At 38.6% G+C, this 26420-nt stretch overlaps 1 pseudogene; it reads left to right on the top strand.

Moving 5' to 3' along the window:
• On the top strand, nt 1-26042 carry LOC139139901 (dynein axonemal heavy chain 5-like; annotated as a pseudogene).
• Nucleotides 26043-26420: the final 378 nt, after the last annotated feature.

The raw sequence follows: 26420 nt of genomic DNA, 5'->3' as shown, positions 1-26420 counted from the left end.
ATGGAGAAACTTGCAAAGGATGAATTTGGTCTGTCTGAAGATACCATCGCATGCCTTGTTCGGAATGGCTTCACTACCTTCCGAACTTTGAGAGCGATACAAGAACAAGATCTTCGTGACTTGGATATTTTGCCTGGACAGCGCTGTCTAGTACGTGAGGCGGTTACTTCCTTACAGACTACCGATGAGGCGAGTACACCTAGAACCAGGAAGATGGAGAAAACGGGTCATCCACCATCAGTCGGTTCGACCGCAGCTCAGCCCGCCAAAACTTCAGCCATCGATGACAAATTTGGCGCGTCGGCCAACCGTGTCGACGTTGAGAACATGAACCCCAGCAAAAGGGAGAAAGGTCAGAATCAGTCACAAAGTGATGTGAGTAAAAATTAGTCACAAAGTGATTAATAAAAAACAACAACCTGGGGAGCTTCAAGGTGTAGCTGAACGCTTGCCATGCCGTGATGCAAGTCCCGTATATGATCGTTGAGCAGCCCAATGAGTTCATGTTCAAGAAAAGACCTGACTGTGAAATTAGTGTTTTCAAAGGGCCAACAAAAGCAGATACTGTTCAAAGTCCAGCGGGACCTCTCAAGAATGCAACCCGACAGATTCTAAATGGTCATCCGTAAACACTTTCCAAATAACATGCGACGTAATGACCAACTGTATTGTGTTACCAACAAGTTCAACATAGACTCGATCGATTCTCGAATGTTTTGCATCTGTAGTGCCATTGTCTGTACAGAACTGATTGACGTGACGTTTTGTGATGATGATCGAAATACAATGTTGCATAAAGTGCTGCGGTCTGCTAAAATCTAAAATGTTGCAATATCATGATAAATGTCACTTGCAAGCAGGTGCATATGTTCTAATTTTGTCCTGCATTGAACCACATTCAGGCAATACAATGCAATACATGCAGTGCGGCAAGTACGTCGTGTCATGGGGCAGCATTTCTCAATGCGTATTAGTTTACACAGTCATGATTTTTTTTGCGTATTTCAGAACAATTTTGCGTAAAATGCGCAGGATTTTGCGTTAACGGAAACACTGGCCTGCCTCAATGAAGGCTGAGTTTCCGATGCATGGCTGCTCAATGTTTTGAGACTGCTCTGTTTCTGACTGATGCGTTTCCGATGTGGATGGCAGCGGCGTGCATTGGTTTTCAGTTTCCGAGGAATCAGTAATATAAATGATATGCAAACTGCTCATTTTAGGTATACGGTCTTTTCAGACAAATGTCTTTCTTTCATAGCTTTAGAACCAAAGCAAGTAATGTAGATGACTAAAAGCCTTGACAACCGTTACCACTAATGAATACAATAAGCTATATTCCTAGATTTACACTTGACATCAACGTCACAGCAGTTAGTCGATTAACATTGCCTAATAGTCTACCTCAAGCTATGGGTCTTATCAGCGGATTATATGAGTTGGTCAACATGTCTTCATTGGAAATGTCACAGATATCGAGTTATGTGAGAGGTTCTGTATCGACCTAGGTACGTTCCACAGAGTACCGATACAGAACCTCCAACATACCTGAGATATCATCAAAGGATCGTCTGAAACTCGTACTTTTCCTTGTGACTAGAGTTACAGAGCTATGGCCAGTAGATGGTAAAAATGCACGTTTCACATTGTTGAAGCTATCGTGCTATGGGGAGTTGTATGCCATTGTACATTATAGAACCCAAACGTGTAAGGCAAACGTGCATGACTAAACACTGTAAAAGTCTGCACGTTAGACATTTTAGACACGTTAGGTCCGTACACGTTGGGTTTGCACCATACACGATAGGTTTGCACGATTGGCATGATAGAAATTGGAGTCATGTGGAGAACCTAAAATGACGTACACGTTAGACATTTTAGACACGTTAGGTCCGTACACGTTAGGTTTGCACGATACACGATAGGTTTGCACGATTGGCATGATAGAAATTGGAGTCATGTGGAGAACCTAAAATGACGTACACGTTAGACATTTTAGACACGTTAGGTCCGTACACGTTAGGTTTGCACGATACACGATAGGTTTGCACGATTGGCATGATAGATTTTGACTCATGTGGAGAACCTAAAATGACATGCACGTTAGACATTTTAGACATGTTAGGTCCGTACACGTTAGGTTTGCACGATACACGATAGGTTTGCACGATTGGCATGATAGATTTTGACTCATGATGAAAACCTAAAATGACATGCACGTTAGACATTTTAGACACGTTAGGTCCGTACACGTTAGGTTTGCACCATACACGATAGGTTTGCACGATTGGCATGATAGATTTTGACTCATGATGAAACCTAAAATGACATGCACGTTAGACATTTTAGACACGTTAGGTCCGTACACGTTAGGTCTGCACGATACAAGATAGGTTTGCACGATTGGCATGATAGAGTTAGACCTTACCGTGTTTGTAGGCCATCACGTGAATCTTGAGACATATCGTATAACGTGCCGACCTAAGATTTACGGAGCTAACGTGTCTAAAATGTCTAACGTGTATGTCATTTTAGGTTGTCCACGAGTCAAAGTCTATCATGCCAATCGTGGAAACTTATCGTGTATCGTACATATACCTAAGGAGTACGTATCTAACGTGTCTAAAATGTCTAACGTGTATGTCATTTTAGGGTCTCCAGATAAGTTGAATGGTACAGTCATGATATACACGTTAGACATTTTAGACACGTTAGGTCCGTACACGTTAGGTTTGCACGATACACGATAGGTTTGCACGATGGCATGATAGATTTTGACTCATGATGAAAACCTAAAATGACATACACGTTAGACATTTTAGACACGTTAGGTCCGTACACATTAGGTTTGCACGATACACGATAGGTTTGCACGATTGGCATGATAGATTTTGACTCATGATGAAAACCTAAAATGACATAGGCCTATACACATTAGACATTTTAGACACGTTAGGTCCGTACACGTTAGGTTTGCACGATACACGATAGGTTTGCACGATTGGCATGATAGATTTTGACTCATGATGAAAACCTAAAATGACATACACGTTAGGTCCGTACACGTTAGGTCTGCACGATACAAGATAGGTTTGCACGATTGGCATGATAGAGTTTGAGACATATCGTATAACGTGCCGACCTAAGATTTACGGAGCTAACGTGTCTAAAATGTCTAACGTGTATGTCATTTTAGGTTGTTTACGAGTCAAAGTCTATCATGCCAATTGTGCAAACTTATCGTGTATCGTACATATACCTAACGAGTACGTATGTAACGTGTCTAAAATGTCTAACGTGTATGTCATTTTAGGGTCTCCAGATAAGTTGAATGGTACAGTCATGATATACACGTTAGACATTTTAGACACGTTAGGTCCGTACATGTTAGGTTTGCACCATACACGATAGGTTTGCACGATTGGCATGATAGAAATTGTAGTCATGTGGAGAACCTAAAATGACGTACACGTTAGACATTTTAGACACGTTAGGTCCGTACACGTTAGGTTTGCACGATTGGCATGATAGATTTTGACTCATGTTGAGAACCTAAAATGACATGCACGTTAGACATTTTAGACACGTTAGGTCCGTACACGTTAGGTTTGCACGATACACGATAGGTTTGCACGATTGGCATGATAGATTTTGACTCATGTTGAGAACCTAAAATGACATGCACGTTAGACATTTTAGACACGTTAGGTCCGTACACGTTAGGTTTGCACCATACACGATAGGTTTGCACGATTGGCATGATAGATTTTGACTCATGATGAAAACCTAAAATGACATGCACGTTAGACATTTTAGACACGTTAGGTCCGTACACGTTAGGTCTGCACGATACAAGATAGGTTTGCACGATTGGCATGATAGAGTTAGACCTTACCGTGTTTGTAGGCCATCACGTGAATCTTGAGACATATCGTATAACGTGCCGACCTAAGATTTACGGAGCTAACGTGTCTAAAATGTCTAACGTGTATGTCATTTTAGGTTGTCCACGAGTCAAAGTCTATCATGCCAATCGTGCAAACTTATCGTGTATCGTACATATACCTAAGGAGTACGTATCTAACGTGTCTAAAATGTCTAACGTGTATGTCATTTTAGGGTCTCCAGATAAGTTGAATGGTACAGTCATGATATACACGTTAGACATTTTAGACACGTTAGGTCCGTACACGTTAGGTTTGCACCATACACGATAGGTTTGCACGATTGGCATGATAGATTTTGACTCATGATGAAAACCTAAAATGACATGCACGTTAGACATTTTAGACACGTTAGGTCCGTACACATTAGGTTTGCACGATACACGATAGGTTTGCACGATTGGCATGATAGATTTTGACTCATGATGAAAACCTAAAATGACATAGGCCTATACACATTAGACATTTTAGACACGTTAGGTCCCTACACGTTAGGTTTGCACGATACACGATAGGTTTGCACGATTGGCATGATAGATTTTGACTCATGATGAAAACCTAAAATGACATACACGTTAGACATTTTAGACACGTTAGGTCCGTACACGTTAGGTCTGCACGATACAAGATAGGTTTGCACGATTGGCATGATAGAGTTTGAGACATATCGTATAACGTGCCGACCTAAGATTTACGGAGCTAACGTGTCTAAAATGTCTAACGTGTATGTCATTTTAGGTTGTTTACGAGTCAAAGTCTATCATGCCAATCGTGCAAACTTATCGTGTATCGTACATATACCTAACGAGTACGTATGTAACGTGTCTAAAATGTCTAACGTGTATGTCATTTTAGGGTCTCCAGATAAGTTGAATGGTACAGTCATGATATACACGTTAGACATTTTAGACACGTTAGGTCCGTACACGTTAGGTTTGCACCATACACGATAGGTTTGCACGATTGGCATGATAGATTTTGACTCATGATGAAAACCTAAAATGACATGCACGTTAGACATTTTAGACACGTTAGGTCCGTACACGTTAGGCGTGCACGATACACGATAGGTTTGCACGATTGGCTTTTTTGGTCACGTTAGTTCCGACCTAACATGTCAAACATGCACTACTAAAATGTAAAAATGTCTAAAATGAAAAAATCCCGACTTCTGGCCATGGATGGAGTTACAACACAAGAAATATTCTAAATAATCGATAAAGACTTTAATTGATTTAGTAATTCTCTCAGTTGTCAGGTTCAGCGTTATATCAAACACGGTCCCTCCAAAGGTTGAGCGGATTATTGTCTTACCATACTCTCTCCATCCGGAAACGCCACTGGTTTCTCTGTGACACAGCTTGATATGGATAAACATCAAGTAACATCCAAGTTGACGTTATGCATGTGATTTGCGTGTGATTTTAACTCCTTAAATTACAATATTTTAACGTTTTCCGTAATGTTGGTATATAATGTTGCAAATTTGCAGGCCATTTTACCAATTTATTCAAGTTAAGCCACAATAGCTGCGAATTTTATACATAATTTTTCATGATTTTATTGTCAAACCAAAGTTGGTTCGTGTAAATGTTTTAACTGAGGGACATGTATAGAAGTATCAGTGCTTGCTGATTTGCTACGCGTTTTAACAGGTATAATAATAAAAGGGTGTCGGACTCATAAGTTGGCACACTAGAAAAAAGTATAAAAAATGCAATATTTCTTGCACATACACGTCATGATTATTCAAGAAACATGCATACTATGAGGTTATTACGAAAATACCAAAAAGGCTGCACGAGGACATTGGCGCAGCGCATCGTCCAACGCGAAGCGGAGGGCAATGCGGCGCAATATATCCGAGTCCATCCTTTGCGGTGTTTTCGTAATAACTTTATTATCATACACCTTATATTCGTGACTGGGGCATCAAATTGTCCGTTTTCGTGCAATGACCGTTTTCTTGCAATGTCAAAAATTTTTCCTTCGATTTATAGCGTAAGTGTGGAACGCTATCTTGGACGCGCTTATGCAAGTTCAAGATAGTGTGTGTGCACTACACACGTACGTACAGAGTCAGCGCGAGACATGTTCTGGCACTCGTCCAACGAGTCCCTTGAAACCGTTCAACAGCGAAAGCACAGATACAGCCGCAGGGGATGGGGTGCCTTGAAACCGTACGTGTTACGGAACGGACGTTCCATACGGCTTTTTAACTCATGCAAAATCATAGCGTTTTCGACGGTACATGTATAATAATGCCATATACTTGAATGCACAACACACGATGGCCAACATTTTCTTGGCACAATGTAATCTTATTTTTTCTTTCTCATGATTAGTTTTGAAAACGGCGGGAAATCTACATTGATTTTAAAATGTTTGAATTTACTTGCCACTTTCAGCACTTATGACAGTGTTATTCACTTGTTCAGTCCTTAATCGGTCAATAAATTCGGTATACCAACCATATTACTCTATTAAAAGAAAACGGCGGAAATATCCGCAAGTCACTTTTCACGTACGTTCATTACAATTTTGGCGCTTTAAAACAAAAGGCACAGCGGAAGTAATACAACTCGATTTTTCTGTTGCCAAAAAAAGGTACAATAATTACCTTCAGCGTATGAAGGTATTCAACGATAGGGCGAACGAAAAATAAAAGAGCGAACACCTAGAAGACATTAAAAAGTCTATAGTGCGATTGTTTAACTTAATAAAGACTTTTTTTTGCCTTTTATCACAGACAAATATAGACAGACTTGTAACGGGGTATTGTTCAAGGCGTGAAGCGGTTACGTACCCCATCCATGTTCGCCTCGCCTTAGGTTGCTCTCGCCTCTCTTTTCGAAGAGTGCCGACCATGCATCCTTCGGTAATTTGCGGACTTTCGCCAATGGTTAAGCGAAAGTTTGTTCGGCAAAGTTTGTGCTGTTGTTGTCGTGTGGTGCTTAGCGGAATTGGCGTGCTGACGAAAACGGGAGTGTTTTGAGCTTCAGGAAAGTGAGTTTTACCATTTCAAAATTCCTCTCATACTTTTTGAATATATAATGAGTGCGTCTGAACCAAATTGAAAGTCTTTTATCGATACTGTCTAGTTATACAATATGGTTTACGGTCAGTCATACCGTCTTTTACACGTTCGTCAAGGAAGGACATGTTTATGAAACTGCTGGCGTGTTATGTTTTGATTGGCGTGAAGCAGTGTTTCTGCCCTGAGAGCTCACAAAGTAACTATGGTTGCTACTCGACTGGCAGCACGATGCCATCTCGTCGTATTTTTCGCATAATCTCGAGCAATTATCAACCACAAACAAAATCTCCAAAAAGTTTAACACCTTCGAAGCTCATTTTAATATGAAAAGGCAATAGTCTACCGAGACGACCATGGAACAAAAGGCAAGCCAGTCCGACTATATTTGTCTGTGCTTTTATTCACATTGTTTTGAGTATTCTTCTTAGAGCATGTGGAATGATCAGATTGTTTCTGTTAACACTGACTGTTTATGCAATGCCTCTATAATTTTTGACATTTTGTAAAATGTACACGCCAAGTCATCAATAACAATGGAATGAGAGGGCGAGATTTTGCTGGTTTCGGTCGCTGCCTTTGCTTTGCCCATATATCCGGAAAATAATATTTTGTTCTCTCTTGGCTTACCTGTGTGTACTTGACTACTGGCGCGGCGATAGACTTCGACATTGTAGCTCAACGGGTGCGACCTAGCTGTGAATATAACGGTGCTGTGGCGTATCGTGTTATAACGCATAATTGACCACAGAAAGCCTAACTATATATTGCCTATGGTCAACAAAGCCATTAATATATTCATGAATATTACAGTTTTCACTTTTGTGGCTGATCGTGTGAAAACAAAGACAGACAAAAATAGTCCTTTACATTTTTTAGTCATTGGACTACGGGTAAATGTTTACGGCTAATTGTGTCAAAACAAAGGCGACTGGGGAAATTCAATCACATTGTAGCCATTGAATTGCATATATCAAAGTTGATTGTGGTCCGGATGGACTTTACGTAATGCTACAATTTATTTGTTATTTGCAAGAATAAGGTTTTCTCGATCGGATATACCGCTGGCTGTTGCCCAATCCTCAGCATTTTGTTGGCCAATACAGTAAAACTTTCACAGGTGACTCAAAAGACCAAAATATACAGTACATCTCCCTTTCTACCGAAAATATAATTTTGATTTGAGTGGTACTTATATTTCGCCATGCCGATAACTTGGGGTTTATATCAGAGCATGGCGCTATGATCGGAGGCTCTGAGGATGTCTTGAGCTCCTAACAGATTTGGCTCAGAGCGCCCCTGAAATTAGACTGGGTTCAAGTCGGTGAATTTTTAAAGAATAAAACCATTTGTAATAGTTTTCTCTTGTGTCCCTCCTATTTCTTATTCACCTATTTGCAATTTGGCAGCCCAGGCCAGGTGTTCCCAGTGATAAAACGCGTGACCTTTGAGTCTGCGCAGTAATGAGTTAGTGTCTGTCGGATTCACCGATTTGGACTTCTTGCACAGTACTTGCTAGACGGACCGTGTACACAGTGACGTAAAGCACAGTTCCTCTACAAAAGGGGACCGTGCGTAAAGCCAATACAAACTGATTGACAGCCCTCCCCCGATTATTCTGGCTGAAAAGAAAGAACACGCATATCGAGTACGAGTATGTTACACGCACAGAAAATATGGCATTAAGTTTGCACATCGACCGCGTTTAAAACTGATCGGTTGACCATCGTAAATCATGGGACATTACCTGAAAAAAGTTGTCGAGAGTTATATTCAGTGAAAACATGTATTCGTCTGCGTACCAAGCAATCACTGACGTGCGAAGTCACCCCACATTGTTCTGATTTTCATCGCTTCGGACAATATTGTACTGATTGAAATCTCCGCATATTGCTCTAATGAAGGAGCTTGGCTGCAAGTTGAATGAGAAACTCCCCTGTACAGCGTTTACCCCACTCAACAGAAAACAGAACACAAATCATTCTGTTCACCCCACTCAAACATTCACAAAGACTTGAACCAAGTGTAGAACTGATCTTGTAGCCCCGAGTTCTAGAATTCTTAGGGACTGGACACAAATTACAGGGGGGGGTGGGCCGGTGTTTTTTGGGGGTGGGTCGCCATTTTTCGCGCAAGCATTTTTGAAGGGTCATAAAATTTTGTGCAAGCCTATGGGGGAGGGTCACCTTTTTTTATGCATCAAAGCTGAAATTGCATGTGCACGTTATGGAATACTGAAAAAAGAAAAAATACCTCCTGGCACTTTCATTTTCTGCCATTACCATTTTCGGCGCGCCCTTCGGGCGCAAATTTCAGGTATAATAAACAATGTGTTGATGATCCAAGCAGCCACATTGATTTAAGTTATGATTTCTACTTATTCAACACTATTGTGCATAACTGTCCCCTATAATAACTCTTTCAATAACAATTTGGGAGATTACTTATTTGACATCATTCTCCCATTGACAATACATTGGGTATAGGTCGGTGTCAAACGTTCATGTCGCTGTATGTACATTTTTAAATTTTTTGAGGACATTGACAGAATACAAACTGTTCAGAATAGTGCATAGTGTCATCAATAACAACTGGAAGCTTCAGGTCGAACAACTTTTGAATAACAATTTAGGATCAGATAACCTATGAGTTATTTGTAGTTTCCTCATAGCCTACAATGTGTAGTGAATCAACATTTTGGTGAAATTCCAAAATCAATTTCTTGCACAACCATTGACTTGAAACCACTCTAGTCTAATCATGAATATTAATACTAATAATTAGGTGTACATTAATGCACAGGTTTACCAAGTTTTGTATTGGAAAAAAATTATTCATAGTTTCATCATAGACTGCCATGTATAGTGAATGGACATTTCAGTGAAATTCCAAAATCAAATTTCTTGCACACCCATTGACTTGAAACTACTCTAGTCTAATCATGAACATTAATACCAATAATCAAGTGTACATAAATGCACAGATTTTCCTATTTTTTTATTGGAAAAAAATTATTCATAGTTTCATCATAGACTGCCATGTATAGTGAATCGACACTTAAGTGATATGCCAAAATCAAATTTCTTGCACAACCATTGACTTGAAACCACTCTAGTCTATCATGAACATTCATACCAATAATTCAGTGTACATAAATGCACAGATTTACCTATTTTTGTATTGGAAAAAATTATTCATAGGGTTTCACCATAGACTGCCATGTATAGTGAATCGACATTTAAGTGATATGCCAAAATCAAATTTCTTGCACAACCATTGACTTGAAACCACTCTAGTCTATCATGAACATTCATACCATAATTCAGTGTACATAAATGCACAGATTTACCTATTTTGTATTGGAAAAAAAATTATTCATAGGGTTTCACCATAGACTGCCATGTATAGTGAATCAACATTTCGGTGAAATTCCAAAATCAAATTTCTTACACACACATGGACTTGTAACCACTCTCGTCTAATCAAGAACATCAATATCAATAATCAAGCATACATAAATACACAGATTGCCAAGTTTTGTATTTAAAAAAAATTATTCATAGTTTCTCATAGACTACAATGTATAATGGATCCACATTTCATGCGAAATTCCAAAACAAAGTTATTGTACACAGATGCACGTGTTACCACCCTCTTCTAATCAAGGACAATTATGTCAATTATTCAGGGTCATATATACACAAATAGTGCATATTTTTAATTCTGAAAATTTTTTTTTACAGTTTTGTCATAGACTCCCATGTATAGTGGATCAACATTTTATGCGAAATTCCAAAAACAAAGTTATTGTACACAGATGCACATTTTACCACCTCTTCTAATCAAGCACAATTATGTCAATTATTGAGGGTCCATATATGCACAAATAGTGCAAATTTTTAATTCTGAAAATTTTTGACAGTGTTGTCATAGACTCCCATGTATAGTTTTGTCATAGACTCCCATGTATAGTGGATCAACATTTTGACAGAAATTCCAAAATCAAATATCTTGTTCACATGTGCACTTGTAAACAACCCAAGCTAATCAAGTATATCTATATCAGTTATTAAACATCTGTATATGAACAGATATAGCTAGTTTTATACTGGAAAATACACGTTCGTAGTTTTCTTATAGTCGACTACATGTATAGTGAATCAACATTATCGATAAAATCTAAAAATTACATTTTTTGTACAGGCATGCACTTTTTACCTGCCACTTCAAGCAAAGTACATTTACGTGAATTATCACACACATATGATTTGATATTTCTTGGACAACGCGTTATATCGGCCACATTTTGCCTTCCTTTCGGGAGGGCGACTTAAAAGTATAGCAAGTCAGAAGGGGGTCTTTAACACATTGCGGGTTTTTTGGGGGGTATTGAGTAACAGGGGAGGGTCACTTATTTTCATGCACGGATAAGGGGGAGGGTCACTAATTTTTGTGCATGAACTTTTTAAGGGTCACTATTTTTTACGCAGCGGTTTTCGAAAAACACCGACCCACCCCCCCTGTAATTTATGTCCAGTCCCTAAACAGCTGAGACACGATGTCATGTTCGATCGTATTGTCTTCACTCGTCCGGTTGTTGGATTTGCCTTTTTAGGGCGGAATTGGTCCAAAGAAACTAAGAATTGTTCTGCCTCGGTGTTTTGATTTATTCACGGAAGCGATTTTCCTTTCCAGAGAGTACTGTGAGGCATTGAATTTAACAGAGACGCTGACTGGCTGACTTGAATCTAGCCAACCTAGTTCGCGATTATGCAAATAAAAAATCACTGAAGGTTGCTATGGAAGCAATACGTCTCATGTTCTCACGAGCAGCATGCACGCATGAGCAGCGTGGAATGTATACTTCCACGTTTGGCCTTTTCGTATAGTACGTAAATAAGTGTATTTTTTTACCGAAAGTTTAGTGGGACTGATGGCGCACTGCGCCTTGCGGACCCGATGATTGATTTTTTTGGGGTCTTCAATTTTATTTTTGCGGCAATGGCGCAAGGCCGCGGCTCGGCAGAACACTGGAAAGGTGAACATTTTTTGATGTGAAAAGAGGTAAGGTACAGAGAGTGATGTTCTCTCAGGTTTGTGATATGTCAGAGAGTGACTGGAATTTTGATGGATTGATCGTTTATTTTGAAATATTTCAGAGCATAAAGCATATACGTGCATTTCTAAGAGTTCATGTACCGGTACATGTACATAAATCTTCATTGACCAATTATGTTGTTACAAGCAAAAGTTGGTTTCAGCAAGATAGCTTAATAATTCCAATTATCATGAGCAGTTGAATGTAGAAAATAGCCTATGACTCAACTCTTTCAGCCTATCTATGGAGCGTTACTAGAGAATGACCCCCAGTTAGATGTCTTGCGGTCATCTCTATTTCAACAATTGAATTCCCTCTAGGCATACATGTATCTTTTGAGATAATGCCCTCAAGGTGGATGTGAGATGCCATGATGGTTCAAACTTGTTTTGTTCTGTAGTAAGGTGAATTTTTCGCAAGTTGCCGTATTCGGTAATTACAAAATTTTGTAATCTGGTCGTAAGACATTAATTTGCACCCAAGACTGGTGATAGTAATATATCTCAAGGCTTACATGTCAGATATATTTCGGTGTCAGTTTTCTGTTGTTTATCCTGTACAAACAATCCAGTCATTAGGTTCCTTCTTGTTAATGATATGAAAACTTTAGTGTGAGAAAGAAAAACATGCATATCAGGCACCGAAGTGGCAAGGCTTGCCTGTAACTTAGCGCTGTAGGTAAAACTGTTACCGCATGTCAATAATTGTTTACATTTGAACATGAATTTTTGTAGTAAAGTAAAAAAAAAGGAATCTGACACAAACATAACAGCCTGAAGGCAACTCTTCCGTTCTATTTTGAATGCAGGTTTTATAAACAAAATAATATTGGTGTAATGCTCTTGTACACATGAATTGAGATGACAGATATGTTGAATAATTACAGTATTATCTGGGAACTGACAGAGAAGTACATTTGTAGGTGAAGGTCATTTTTGCAAAGGAAAGATATATCAAAGACAATATCAAAGATATCAAATGGTTGACCCTGGTAAGGTTGTGATATCTTGTGTGTGTGACGAGTTTCTTGGTTTTCACACTGAAAACTAATTGGTCAAGTTCCTGTCATCTGATGCTAGTCCATGGAGTCTGGAAGAATTTATGCGCATCAGTTTTGGCAGCACCAGTGTATCAAACAGACATGATTTGTGCATCCGTCTTGATTTCAACGCTTAATTGGCAGAGTATCCCATCTCCACATGGAGTTTTTCAGTCCATTGCTCCCAAGTACTGCATGTACATGTGTATGTGTGTGAAATCCTGAGATCAATGGTCAAAGGTGGCCTTGTCATGATGGCATAATGGGAAACTATTTCCAAGAAGTGAAGTTGCCTAATTGTTAAAATTGCTGGAAATTTTGTGAGAGTATGATTTTAGATAGGTACTGTAATGGCTCAATTAACTGGCAATTTTAGGATACATGTACCGGTATATCCTGGCAGCTTACATGTAAGTATTTCTGTGGGTGGTATTCTGTAAAAAATAGCCATGTGTTGGCTTTTCCAATATCATGCACACTTGTGTGTGTTTGTTGTGATGGTATCAGCCAGACCAACCAGTTCAGTACTGGTAAAATTCTTAAAACAACATCCACCAATGCAAATTGTGAAGAAGTTTTAAAGGGGTAGGTATTCTATCAGCTGTACAATATTACATGTAACAATCTGTGCACCACTTTTACAGGAGAATAATAATATGGACTAAAATTATATAAGCAGTCAATGTCAACAACTATTAAATATGAGAACCTGGGATTAGGGACTGCCACTGAAGATGTCCATGGGTTTGGAAGAGAACATTTACATGTAGTTCATGTATTGTATTTTTGATTTTCATACTTTTCCTAAGGACAGGTCAAAATTGCATACATGAATGTTATACTAGGCTACTTGTCACACTCTGCCCTCAGTGTTACCATCATTTAGCAAAGAGTAAGAAGACAAACACAAGCACATTACTCTTAAAAGCTACAAATACATGTATGGTCATATTTTGTTCCAAATTGAAAATGCTGCCACTACCAGTGCCAGTATAAATTGGATACGTCACTGTCATCCTGTAGAAGGGATGAAGACAAGATGTTGTCAAAGTGCCATTCATGCAGTCAGAGAGACATTTTTAATTCATAGCTTACGAATAGATTATTAGTGACATTTCTGTATGGAGAGAGAGAGAGAGAGAGAGAGAGAGAGAACGTGTAATTTGTTGTTGTCTTGGCAACAGAAGGATGAAAGCTATTGATTCAGAGCCCTGCCATCAGTGTGTGAAGCCTTGAATCTGTAAAACCTGTGAAGAGTCAAAGATACCATGTGTGAAGATTTATCAATTTATCTTTTAATGAGTCTCTGGAAGTAAAGTTGTATAATCATCGAAAAAAGGCCTTTCAATTTTATCTGATGAATAAAACGCAAATGTACTAATGACCATCTTGCGTCCATAGATTGTCAATCAAGTGTTTTTTGCCAAAGGTTAATTGCAACACCTATTCACATGCTGTAAAATTGTGAAAATAAAAAAAAAGTGTGAATTTTGTGCAAATTTTGAGATGATTGTCTAAGAGGGGAATCAGAAATGTTGTGTAACTTGTATTACTTTGGACACCCGCTGCAGTCTCCAGGGTGTCCGAAGTGCCATGGCATTGTCTGGCTGTTAGCTACTATGACCATAGTCTGAAACAGCTTTTGGGGTGGATATCTGACAGGCATCTGGCGTCAGTCTGCAAGTATGTCCATTTGTGAAGATGTCCGTCCACTCAAATTTAATTAACTGTGATTAAGTTACTTGACCATTTTTAAGTTGGGCTACCAAATTTTGACTGTTGATTCAAAATTGAAAACTGGTTGTCAAAGTGAACTATTGCCTAAACATTGAAAGTTCAAACTCTTTGCAAACACAACAGCACAAGTAAATATAGGAATAATACCTCTTTTTGCTTGCTAGATGGGACCAACACTGTGCCCTTGGTGGTATTTTTTGAAATGACTGGGAGAATTTCTGTAGTTTACTCCTTCAATTTATTCTGTTTTTATGTTTACATGCCAACAGACTTGGAGCAAGTCTAGACTTTTCAGAAAATGTTTCATTTTCAAATGATTTAAGGTGGCCTCAGTTTCTGTAGGGAAAGTCATAATGCTCAATGTTGCAAATGGAACTGTGCTAGCAATTTTCATTTACTATGAAAAGATTGAAAGACAAAAGAACATTTATGTTTCTCTGTGATGCATGATGTTTGCTGTCGTGCACACAGCCTGCACATGGAGCCAGCATCCTAGGTCTACATTTTTGCTTTTGAATTGGTCTAAAGATTTATTTGACAGCAAATGTCAGCAGGTTAAAAAAATCATTTGTAGGATGATAGTCTGTCAAGTGATAGAACCATATTTGCTGGTATAGTTGAATCATAACCGTGAGCAAGCTGCATTATAATATCTGGTACAAACAGTGAGACAAGGTTTTTGTAATGTTTAGCTTTGCAGCTAATGTTGAAAATGTGACGTCAGAGCCAAAGATGTTTGCAAGATGCAAAAGCTTTCCATCTGAATTGGAAATGAAAGAGACTTTTATAAAAGGAAAAAATTTGCATTTGAGAAATTTTTAGTCTAGGTAAAAATGATTATCTTTCTCAGAGCAAGGTTTTGAAGATCATTCCATTACATTTGACTACAGAGTACGGATGGCATCACAGGGTTCTCTACGAGGGGATATTGACCACCCCTCTGTTAGGAGCAACCAATTATGTGTGAATAAGCACACAAAATTTACATTTTCATGACAAAAGAATGTGAAAATTATGCATTTTAATATAAATTTGTCACCCCTCCATTTTTTTGAAGCCTTGGAGAATATTGCATTGCTTGTAAAATGATGAAATCTCTGCTGACATGTAAATCATAATACAGTATTTTGATCACTCAGACCTTTTGAAACTAGAAGGTTTGCGCGTAACCTAACCTGGTGAGCGTGAATAACAGGACAAAATGGCAAAAAATCATGCTAGTGACCTTATAATATTTCTTTCAGAAGTTTTTATGAATCAAAACAACCGAAATTATATTTTTGCACTGAAAAATCAACAGTTATTTTTATTTTGAAAGATCAGTAGAGAATAATTAACAATTGTAGCTCTGACATAATATCAGTAAGCTAGAGGGTCAAATCTCAGGTCTAACAAAATTCACCTTTTTTCGTCACTTTTTGCTGTTTAGTAAGAAAATTTGCGTGGTGACCCCAACTTTTTTTGCTTCTAAATCAAAGAACATTGTCTGTTTGATAGATATTGCTGTACTTTTTAACATTTTGAAAATTATTTTGTGCATTTATATGAAGTTTATATTTTTTAAAAAGACTAATTTTACAGTTAATGATAATTTAGGGTCTAATATTTAATTTTTAAGACAAGACATCACAAATTTTAGTTGATTGTCCTAATTCAGCTGTCCTGGCAATGCAAAAATGTGGTATGCATACTGGGATCTGTTAATCGTTTGCGATAAAATAAAGATTCTGCTGGTAAGTGCAAATTTCGCAAAATGGGAGATTTAGTGGTTTTCTGTCAATTTTGGCATGTGTTTTTCAAAAATTTTGCATGGGTACCCCATATTTTTTTCATATCTTTGCAATGTACACATAAAGATTATTTCAGAAAAGTCAACTTCAAGAATGTCCAAACATTTTTGGGAATGGTAGCGTACCTCCTTAACGTGTGAGAAGTCTGCAACAGATAGCTCTTTGGTTTGTGTCACTTCTTTAGAATAGGCAGACATAAGTCAATGTGATTACTTACCATGTTATGTAAATTCTTTCTCTTACTAGGTTGATGAAGACAAACCTCTCTCCTGTCCCTGATCAGTGATTTGTTCCCTGGCAGCACACTGGACAAGGCTGGCTACCCAATGCTAGAGGGCGCTATTGTCCACAGAGTTGAAGAAGCAGGACTTGTTGCCCACCCATCATGGAAACTCAAACTGATTCAGGTGAGATATACAACAGTTGGAAAATCAGAAGATAGTAATCTTCTCAACTCTTGATTGGAGAATATCTATTCCCTCAACATGATAGTCAGTAAATTTGTCATGATGAGATGAAAACGTAGCAGTTCCTTTTGTTTGGCACGCAGTGTTCATATTTAGGAAAAGTGCTAGAATGAAGCAATTAAGGTGTTAATGCACTGTGCATGTGTTCTGTTTTGTAAAAGCAATATAACATGGTCCTTGATTGATAGCTGCTCTTGAAAGTCATTTACACTCTTTGGTATCAATCATCAAACGCTCAACTTCATGTGAATATTGATACATATATCTCATGAATTCATCGGTGTGTTTCCTTTGAAACTTCATGAGTTGATAAGGAACTTAAAATCCCTCAAAGAGTTCGCCGCCTCAACCATGTAATAATATATATAGCTACAAACTCACCAGACAAAACGGTGCCAACAAATAAAACTTGCTGGGGCACACAACATGGGTGCGCCACATTTATTTTCGCTTACATAGAATGCACAGTGATCGCGGTAACGCTCAATGCTTTATTAGACTTCGTTGGTTTGTACATACACAATCTATGGTTTGCACATGGTACCAATGAGTGTTGTACGTGAAAATGTCATCGGAATTTGTGTTTAATGTTCACTTCCAATATTATGGTGCATGTTTGTATCAGGTAAACAATATCAATTCAAATTAAAGACTGGACACTTCCCGACCATCAGAAATCTCGTGTTCACGATCAACAAATGTCAACTTAGAGTCTACTTCTGCTATTTTTAACCACGCTGAAAGAAAATTTTACGTCTGGCAAGCAACTGCCGAAGGTCGCGTGCCTAAATATCATGCTCTGCACTGAGCTCAGTGCTCTGCACTGAGCTGTGCAGTCATGGCCGACAAAGAAATGCTTTAAAATGTGTGAAATTGGAAACTAAGATTCTCATTTCCAAAGAGAAACAAGAATTGTAGTCGAACTTTCATTTTGAGAGTCAACATTGCGCTGGTTCATTTTGAAAGTCAACATCATGCTGGTTCATTTCTTCACGCCGACACAAATGTGCATGCGTAACTTATCGTGACCATTACGAATGATGATGGTCCCAAATGAAACCACTTTCTTTCGCAAAGAAACGACAAGCACCGGGAGTAATGTTTGCTATGGCATTAGCAGTCGCTAGTTCAGTGAACCTGTAAGCAAAATCTTGATTAGATCTAAGCTCACTCTTATATAGTTGAAACACGGCTCGCAAGCGTTGAACGTGGTGGTAAATCAGTCGAACCCTTTCTCCTGCAATAGTCGGTGGGATTTTGTTCAACATATCGCGAGTGGTGGAAACCGCAATTATCCATAATCACACAGTCACCGACGGCCAAACACGGATTTCCAAAATTATCTGTAACTTGAACAGCCTCATCGAAAAAGTTCAGTAACTCCAACCCGTTTGATGGTCCAACGATCACATCGGAATGATCGACACCCGTAGCACTGACAAGGAGGTTGATCGTGTATGTAGCGTTCGATGCATGCCGTTGTATTTCAACTGCCGGTGTTCCGATTTCTGCGTGTCCAAAACGACGATTGCCTGAAGTTCGGATCACCGAAGACTCATCAAACCAATGAATTTGATTTATATTGTAGTCAGAAACAGTTTCTATGAACTCCAGTGTATATTGTTCGATAGCTGGAGTCATTGATTCGGCGGCAAGACTTGATATTTTCTTTCGACTCATGCTCAGGTATTTGGTTATCGCTCGGTGGATTGTCGCCAGCGATGGCACGTTTTAATTATCAAGAAGTTTTCTTCTGATTTCGTGTAAGTAAATACTTGGCTGCCGCCTTTTGTAGAACTCGATATGTTGGAGAACGTTGTCCATAACTCTGGTGCGTTCTCGCACTGGTCTATCACCGGCTGCGTTCAGGGAGCCTGTTCTCTCGTACCGGTACTTACAGCAGATACTGTTCACAGTCACCTACACAGTATCTATGTTTACATTAAACTTGTCGCCAGCGCGGCGGCGTCTGGAACTCTTAGGAAGTTCCTTATCAACTCCTGAAGTTTCAAAGGAAACACACTGATGAATTCGTGAGATGTATCAATATTCATGAAGTTGAGTGTTCGATGATAGATGCAAAAGAGCGTAACACATTGAGTGTTTGGTTGTCCGTGGACCAATATCCATTTAACCAGTTCACCCCTAATTCCTGTAAACAGATCCACAATCACCATGTTGATAAAAATAAGTTTGGGCCAAACCAGGGTGATGATGATAGTGTTAAAGTATTAACTGGTTCATTGGGTCAGTTGAATTAAAAATTTACCGATCTCAGTAATTTTGGTAGTTCCAGAACTCAAGCCACTGGACTTGCCAACCTCTGAGTGTACACCACAGTTATTATACTTCAAGCCCTGCTATGTTACAAAAATCAAGCGTCACTCACATACATACAACTATACTCTTCCAATCTCTCCAGCTGTTTGAGACACAGCGTGTCTGTCATGGCATGATGACTCTGGGCCCCAATGGTGCCGACAAGACCTGCTGCATTCGCATGCTGATGAAGGCCACGACTGACTGTGGAGAACCACACAGGGAGATGAGAATGAACCACAAGGCCATTACTGCACCACAGATGTTCGGTAGATTGGATGTGGCCACCAACGACTGGACAGACAATACCTTCTCCATCCTCTGGAGAAAGACCTTGAGAGCCAAAACAGGTTGGTGAAATATCTACCAAAGAATGCTCATTTGCAGAGAAGTTTCATGAGGGCTGTTAAGATAATTTGTCCCTTCTATACAAGAACTCATCACAAAGTATCCTTTTGAGTTTCAATGACCAATCAGATCTCTGTATTTGGGCCATCAATAAACTGGTATGATATAATTTGCTATTTATCACCCAAAGGTAAAAGTTGTCACTGCACACTTGAGATGTATAAGGACCTATATTTTTTTTACTCCATTAGTCACTCTTAGGTATTTCCACATAATATTTGTCAGTTCCTAATGACCTAAAATGAATTTATCATACATGTAAGCCCTGTGCTGGAAAGATGTCAGACTTTCATATTTTGACAATATGATGAAGCTTGCAAACAAAGAATGTGGTATCATTTCACTCACACCGGTTGATAACTTTTAATCAGTATTCCATTAATGGCGTAAGTGTATGTTTGGTATTCCACTTTTTTCGGCTGGTTCTTGATGGCCAGTGGACGCCATTTGGATTGAGAACCTGAACAGTGTGTTGGATGACAACAAGACCCTCACCACTTTTTGAAAATGAACGGATGAATGATATCCCTCTTGCACTTAGTCAGTGATATCAGTATGTCAATATCACACGAGTCTAGAAGTGAGCGCTTCCAATTCTCTAGTTTGTTTCATGATACTCTTGTCATGTCACCATGCTGGTGTGTTCTCATGATGAAATTTCTCTTTCTTTGACAAAAAATTACAGGTGAACACATCTGGCTGGTTCTTGATGGCCCAGTAGACGCCATTTGGATTGAGAACCTGAACAGTGTGTTGGATGACAAGCTCACCCTTGCCAACGGTGATCGTATTCCCATGGCACCAAATTGTAAATTTAAATAATCTTTGAAGTGCACAACATTGACAATGCCTTACCAGCCCCTGTGTCACGAAATGGTATGGTCTACATGAGCTCCACTGGTCTTGGTTGGAAACCAATTTTACAGGTGAGAAAGCCATGTTGCCTCTTGGTATATAATTCAATTGTCTACTTTCCTTTTATTCATGGGAAACTCAGTTGACTTTATTTGGTGAGCATACTAGATTCCAAACACAGGGTCCATACGCTCCTGAAAGTCTTTTGAGTTTTTAAACCTCCAGGAAAGTCTTGGAAAAGTTCCTGAAATGAAATTGAGTCCTGGAAAGTCCTGGAAAATTGATAATCCCCCACAATTTTCAAAAATGACTAAATGACTAGATAATCAGTCATGATGTTGACAAAATGGTGATATAAAATGATATATTGTAAAAATTATTTCTGAAAACTTTTATGTTAAGACCCAAAAAAGCCCTTGACAGAAAAAGTCCTTGAAAGTCTTGGATTTTTTTGCTGACTTTAAGTGTATGGACCTTGTAAACATGCTATTGCATGACAATCATGAATACTGACAATGCTTATGCATCATTGGTTGCTTCTGTTTCATAGTTTTTTCATTGTCACCACCACAGTATCAGAGGATTGACATTTCACAGTAACCATTGGAAATTTTACACTTTTATACCTTTTGATATTGTTTTGACAGGGTTTGCTGAACAGACGCTCTCCACAAGAATCTGCCATTTTGGAAGGTCTCTTTGATGGGTCATTTGCACTGATCTTCAGATATGCCACTCAGAATTTGGAATTCAAGATGGACATTCTTGAAGCCTTCGTCATTCAACAGGTAAGTCTAAGTTGACTTTGTGACAGAGCCGATTGAACCTCAGATTTCCATAAAAAATGGCGCTAATGTTAGTCAGAATGACATGATTATAGAACAATAGGGAGACACCAACTGTGGGTGACGACGGGGTATTCTAGCTTGGGTATTATATATTCCCATCAATATCAATACAAGAGATACTGATTGAAGGTGTGAATTCAACGTAGTTACACTTGGCACACCTGAGAATAGTTCACAATGTGTGCAATAAAGGCAACTTGCAGTAATCTGAGATACGTACATATTGATGAATGGCGGCCATTTTTAATTTCAAATATCAGAAAATGTTGAGTAATTTGTTTCGCTAGTTCAAAACTTTGCAAGGTGACCCCTGATTTTTATTGTTGATTTGGTAAGAGAATGGTTGAAAGTTTCATTCAAGAAAGTTTGAGCAAATAGTTTATGAGTTTTTTCACTTTCGAGGCGCACACTACCTTAATACAAGTCTAGAATAACAGTACGATGGAAAATATTACGGTCAGAAACACAAAGCACAAAACAGTCATACAAGTGAGGTGAAGAAGTGCAGATCTCAAAGGCCAGAAAATCAAAAGATTTTCTCATTTTGACAAATACACATTATGTTCTTCTATGTAATTGATGTGTTAGTGTTTGACATCCCAATGAGAGGAAAATGTGAATAGCCATCATTGTGTGTAGTGAGAAATGGTAGTTCAGTGACTTTTCATGGGATCTGTGCATGCTAAAGACTACTTTGCAAAAAATTACAAAACTATTCAGATTCTAAGTATTCACTTTCTTGTACATTTCCACAGCATACCATTGAAAGCTATGTTGACAAACGTATGGGTAACACCTATGGTCCACCAATCATTAAGAAATGACAGCGTTCGTTGACGATATCACCATGCCAGTAATCAACGAATGGGGTGACCAGGTAAAGTGCCTCTTTAAAACACTTTCACCATCATGGTTTAATTAGCCCAAACCCAGTGTTATCAATTGTGATCAAGGACCTTCTTACAACGATGTGGGGTGAACTGCTTAATGTATTGTGATACCTATCAATCTAGAACATGCTTTGTATGGCACAAGTGTCCTTAAAGGGACAAAGTCAGCCATTTTTCATGAACTTTGATTGATGCATGATACTACTTATATTGTTTGACATGTTGAAAGATACTGAATGAATGGGTGACCATGCATGTATTCGAACCCAGTTTTAGACATTAAATGAAACCATGGCAAAAATGAATTAATGGTCATGACCATTAATTCATGATCGCGATGGTTTCATGTATCGTGTCTAAAACTGAGGCCGAATATATGCATGATCACTCATTCATTCTGTATCTTTCAACACGTCAAACAATAAGTAGTATCTCATATCAAACAAAATGGCTGACTTTGTCTCTGTAGTAGAGATATGTTCTTGTTGGAAGGGTAAATTTTGATTCAACTTGTGACTATTGGCTGGAAAACCTTTGAGAAATGCCCTGAATACAAAGGTGTCTGTGTGGACAGGTTTTCTTTGCATTCAAGTGGATTCATCAAAATGTTGAGACAGAAACAGTTACTATATTCTGCTACCATATTATAATAAATTGATGGTGGATACACTCAACAGGGTTTCTAGTTCCAATCCTTGTGCTTGACATCAGATGATGCGGTAAATCATAGACACTTGAGAAAGTGACTGTCTATGGTCAAATTGACATACACCAAAAATTTGAGAATTTGATATCATCCTAGGGGGCCCAAAGGGTCAAAGGGTCACACACATGCAATGAGTGATCTGAGAAGGCCCTCTAAGACAGTTACCAGCGGCATCAAGAAATACTGGCAAAGGTGTCCTTTGTATATTTGTTGCTTCTGCACAAAAGTCATGAAAGGTATTATGTCCAATGGATTGTCATTTTTTAGTCCCATGGACACCGTCCGGGGGGACTTATAGGTTTGGTCATGTCCGTGCGTGTGTGCGTGCGTGTGTGCGTCCGTCCGTCCGTCCGTTCACGCAGATATCTCAGAGATGCCGGGAGCGATTTCATTCAAACTTGGTACAAGGATTACTTCATATGTCATACAGATGCACGTCAATTTGTTTTTTGATACGATCCAATATGGCCGCCAGACGGCCATTAATTACGATTTTTTCACGTACAGAGCCATAACTCAGACATGTTTCAACCGATTTTATTCAAAGCTGGTACAAGGACATTGACCAATGTCATAGATATGCACATCAATTTGTTTTGGTGATACGATCCAATATGGCGCTAGGCGGCCATTTTGTTACGATTTTTTCATGTACAGAGCCATAATTCAGGCATATCTCAACCGATTTTATTCAAACTTTGTACAAGGACATTGACCTATGTCATACATATTCACGTCAATTTATTTTGTGATACTATTCAATATGGCCGCCAGGCGGCCATTTTATTACGATTTTTTCATGTACAGAGCCATTACTCAGGTATGTTTCAACTGATTTTATTCAAAGTTGGTACAAGGACATTGACTAATGTCATAGATATGCACGTCAATTTTCATGTGATACGATCTAATATGGCTGCCGTGTGGCCATTTTGTTACGATTTTTTCATGTACAGAACCATAACTCAGGCATATCACAACGGATTTATTCAAACTTGGTACAAGGACATTGACCTATGTCATACATATGCACATTGATTTGTTTTGTGATACGATCCAATATCAGGTGCAGCCAACGAACAATGCACTTTTAAAAAGGTCCTTACTATGATAAGATACATTGTGCATGACAAATAATGTGAACTGATTAAATTTAAGTCAAGAGGGTAATTAATTAGCTGTTCATAATTTGCCCTCCCACAGAAAATTTTCGACTTACTCTCCCACTCTCAAACTTCATTTTTACCCACTCCCCACTTATTTTTTCCTGTTTCCCCTTCCCACTGTGAATTTTTGAAGCTCCCTTGCCCTATCGCGAAAAAAAAAATTGCCAATTTCCCCGCCCTGGAAACAATTCCCCTCAAAAAGTTTTTCGCCAAGCCCTGTCCCCAGGAGAATCAACCGATATCCGCCCTGCCCTACAAAAAAAACTAAAATTTGCTCCCCTGCCACCTAAAAACATGTCCCCTGCCCTAGCAAAATTAAAATTCCCCTGCCCTCAAAAATTGCTCCTGGAATAGCTTTTTCGATGAATAGCTCCGTTGGCTGCACCTGCAATATGGCCGACATGTGGCCATTTTATTACAATTTTTCATGTCCTGAACTACAACTCAGACATGTATTAAGCGAATTTATTCAAAAGTATTTTTATCACAGACCTAATGAAGAGGACTCTATCCCCTCTGAGGACCTGTAATCAAAGTACCCATTAACAAGTGGGGACTGTGTCATCAACGATGACTTGTTTTTAACTGGATAGTGTTTCAAATAATGGAAGCTCAATAACTCTGTTATGTCTTCTAGATTACCAATGAGATTGTACATCTGATGATGGAGATGGGAGGATTTACAACCTTTTCAAGCCTGGTGACTTCACCATCATCGCCAGCATCCAGATGATGGCCGCCATGATCCAACTGGAAGGCGGTCACAGTGACATCCCTCGGCATCTGAAGAGACAGTTCACCATGTTCAACTGTACTTTGCTGTCCAATGCATCCATCGATAAGACCTTTAGTAAGTAGGAGACTTCAAGTCTACTTTGAAAATGTTCAGATGAACTTTGTGACCATAGACAAGATCTGAGTAGTAGTCTCTGTGATGTTAAATAGATTTTGCAATTTGCATATCAAGGATGTGGTCTTCTGGAAACATCTAGCTAGTGACAGAAATGTAGGTCAAGATCACTGACAGACAGATCAAGGTCAGCGATAGACATGAAGGATTTTGCTGACTTTCTGTACAAGATAATTATCACTTTATTTTAGTATGTCCACTTTACAATATGCCATGAACAGAATATTTACCCACAATAGCAATTAATGAACTGAATTTTTGTAAGTTGAAAAATCTCATGAGTATATCAGATTCAAAAATAAATTTTAATACTTGTCAGTTAGTGTTGAAAGCCTTCAAACTTAGAATGAAGACTATTATACTTCACAACTGTTTAAGAGTTTTTTGTGATGTCTATTAATTCAGTGTATGATACTTTCTAATTATTGTACTTTAACATGTAACCTCCTTGCATATTTCCCAGAGGCCTTTGAATGCAATAAATGTGCACAGTGTGTGCAACAACAACAACAACAATTGTTTCGTATCATCTTTGGTATTCTTGTGATCCACAGGTGTCATTGGCAATGGCTATTACTGTAATCAAAGAGGTTTCAAAGAAGTCATTGAATTCATCACCAAACTTGTACACATCACACGTAGACTGGAGCAGCTTACCAACTTGAAGCTAAAATAAATTTTGTATTTGTTTGCTTGAATGTTTGTTTGTTTGTTTTTTTCACACACTCGAGGCTGGAGTATTTGCTCATTAAAATGTGCTTCTAGATCATTGTTTCTCAACAACAAAGGGAGGGCAGATTACATTGGCAAATAGAATTAATTCTCTTGGGTTTTTGGTATTTCCCTTGCAGGGATGGTCTTCAATACTACTGCTATATTGTATGTAAAAAAGATACCTTTTTGACAGTATTGCCACGAAATTGATTCCTTGCTAAATATTTGCTGAAGTATTTTTATTAGTTCAGAGACCAGCTCTGGAACTGTTAGTTTTTGCTCACTTTCCTTCTTTCTTTCTTTCTTTCTTCTTTCTTTCTCTATTTCCGGTATTACTACCATAGAACATGCTATACACAAATTTTTCCTTCATTACCCAGAATGCATTGCAACACGCCTATGATGTCATCGCTCACTTGGACGGTTTTACGGGCATTTCTTGTTTATTTATTTATTTAATTTTATTTTGCATTGCAAACTATCATATTGCGTTCAGCT

This window comes from Ptychodera flava, chromosome 9 (assembly GCF_041260155.1).
Source record: "Ptychodera flava strain L36383 chromosome 9, AS_Pfla_20210202, whole genome shotgun sequence".
Lineage (NCBI taxonomy): Eukaryota > Metazoa > Hemichordata > Enteropneusta > Ptychoderidae > Ptychodera > Ptychodera flava.
The sequence above is the reverse complement of the archived record's forward strand: the minus strand, read 5'-3'. Positions and strand labels throughout refer to the sequence as shown.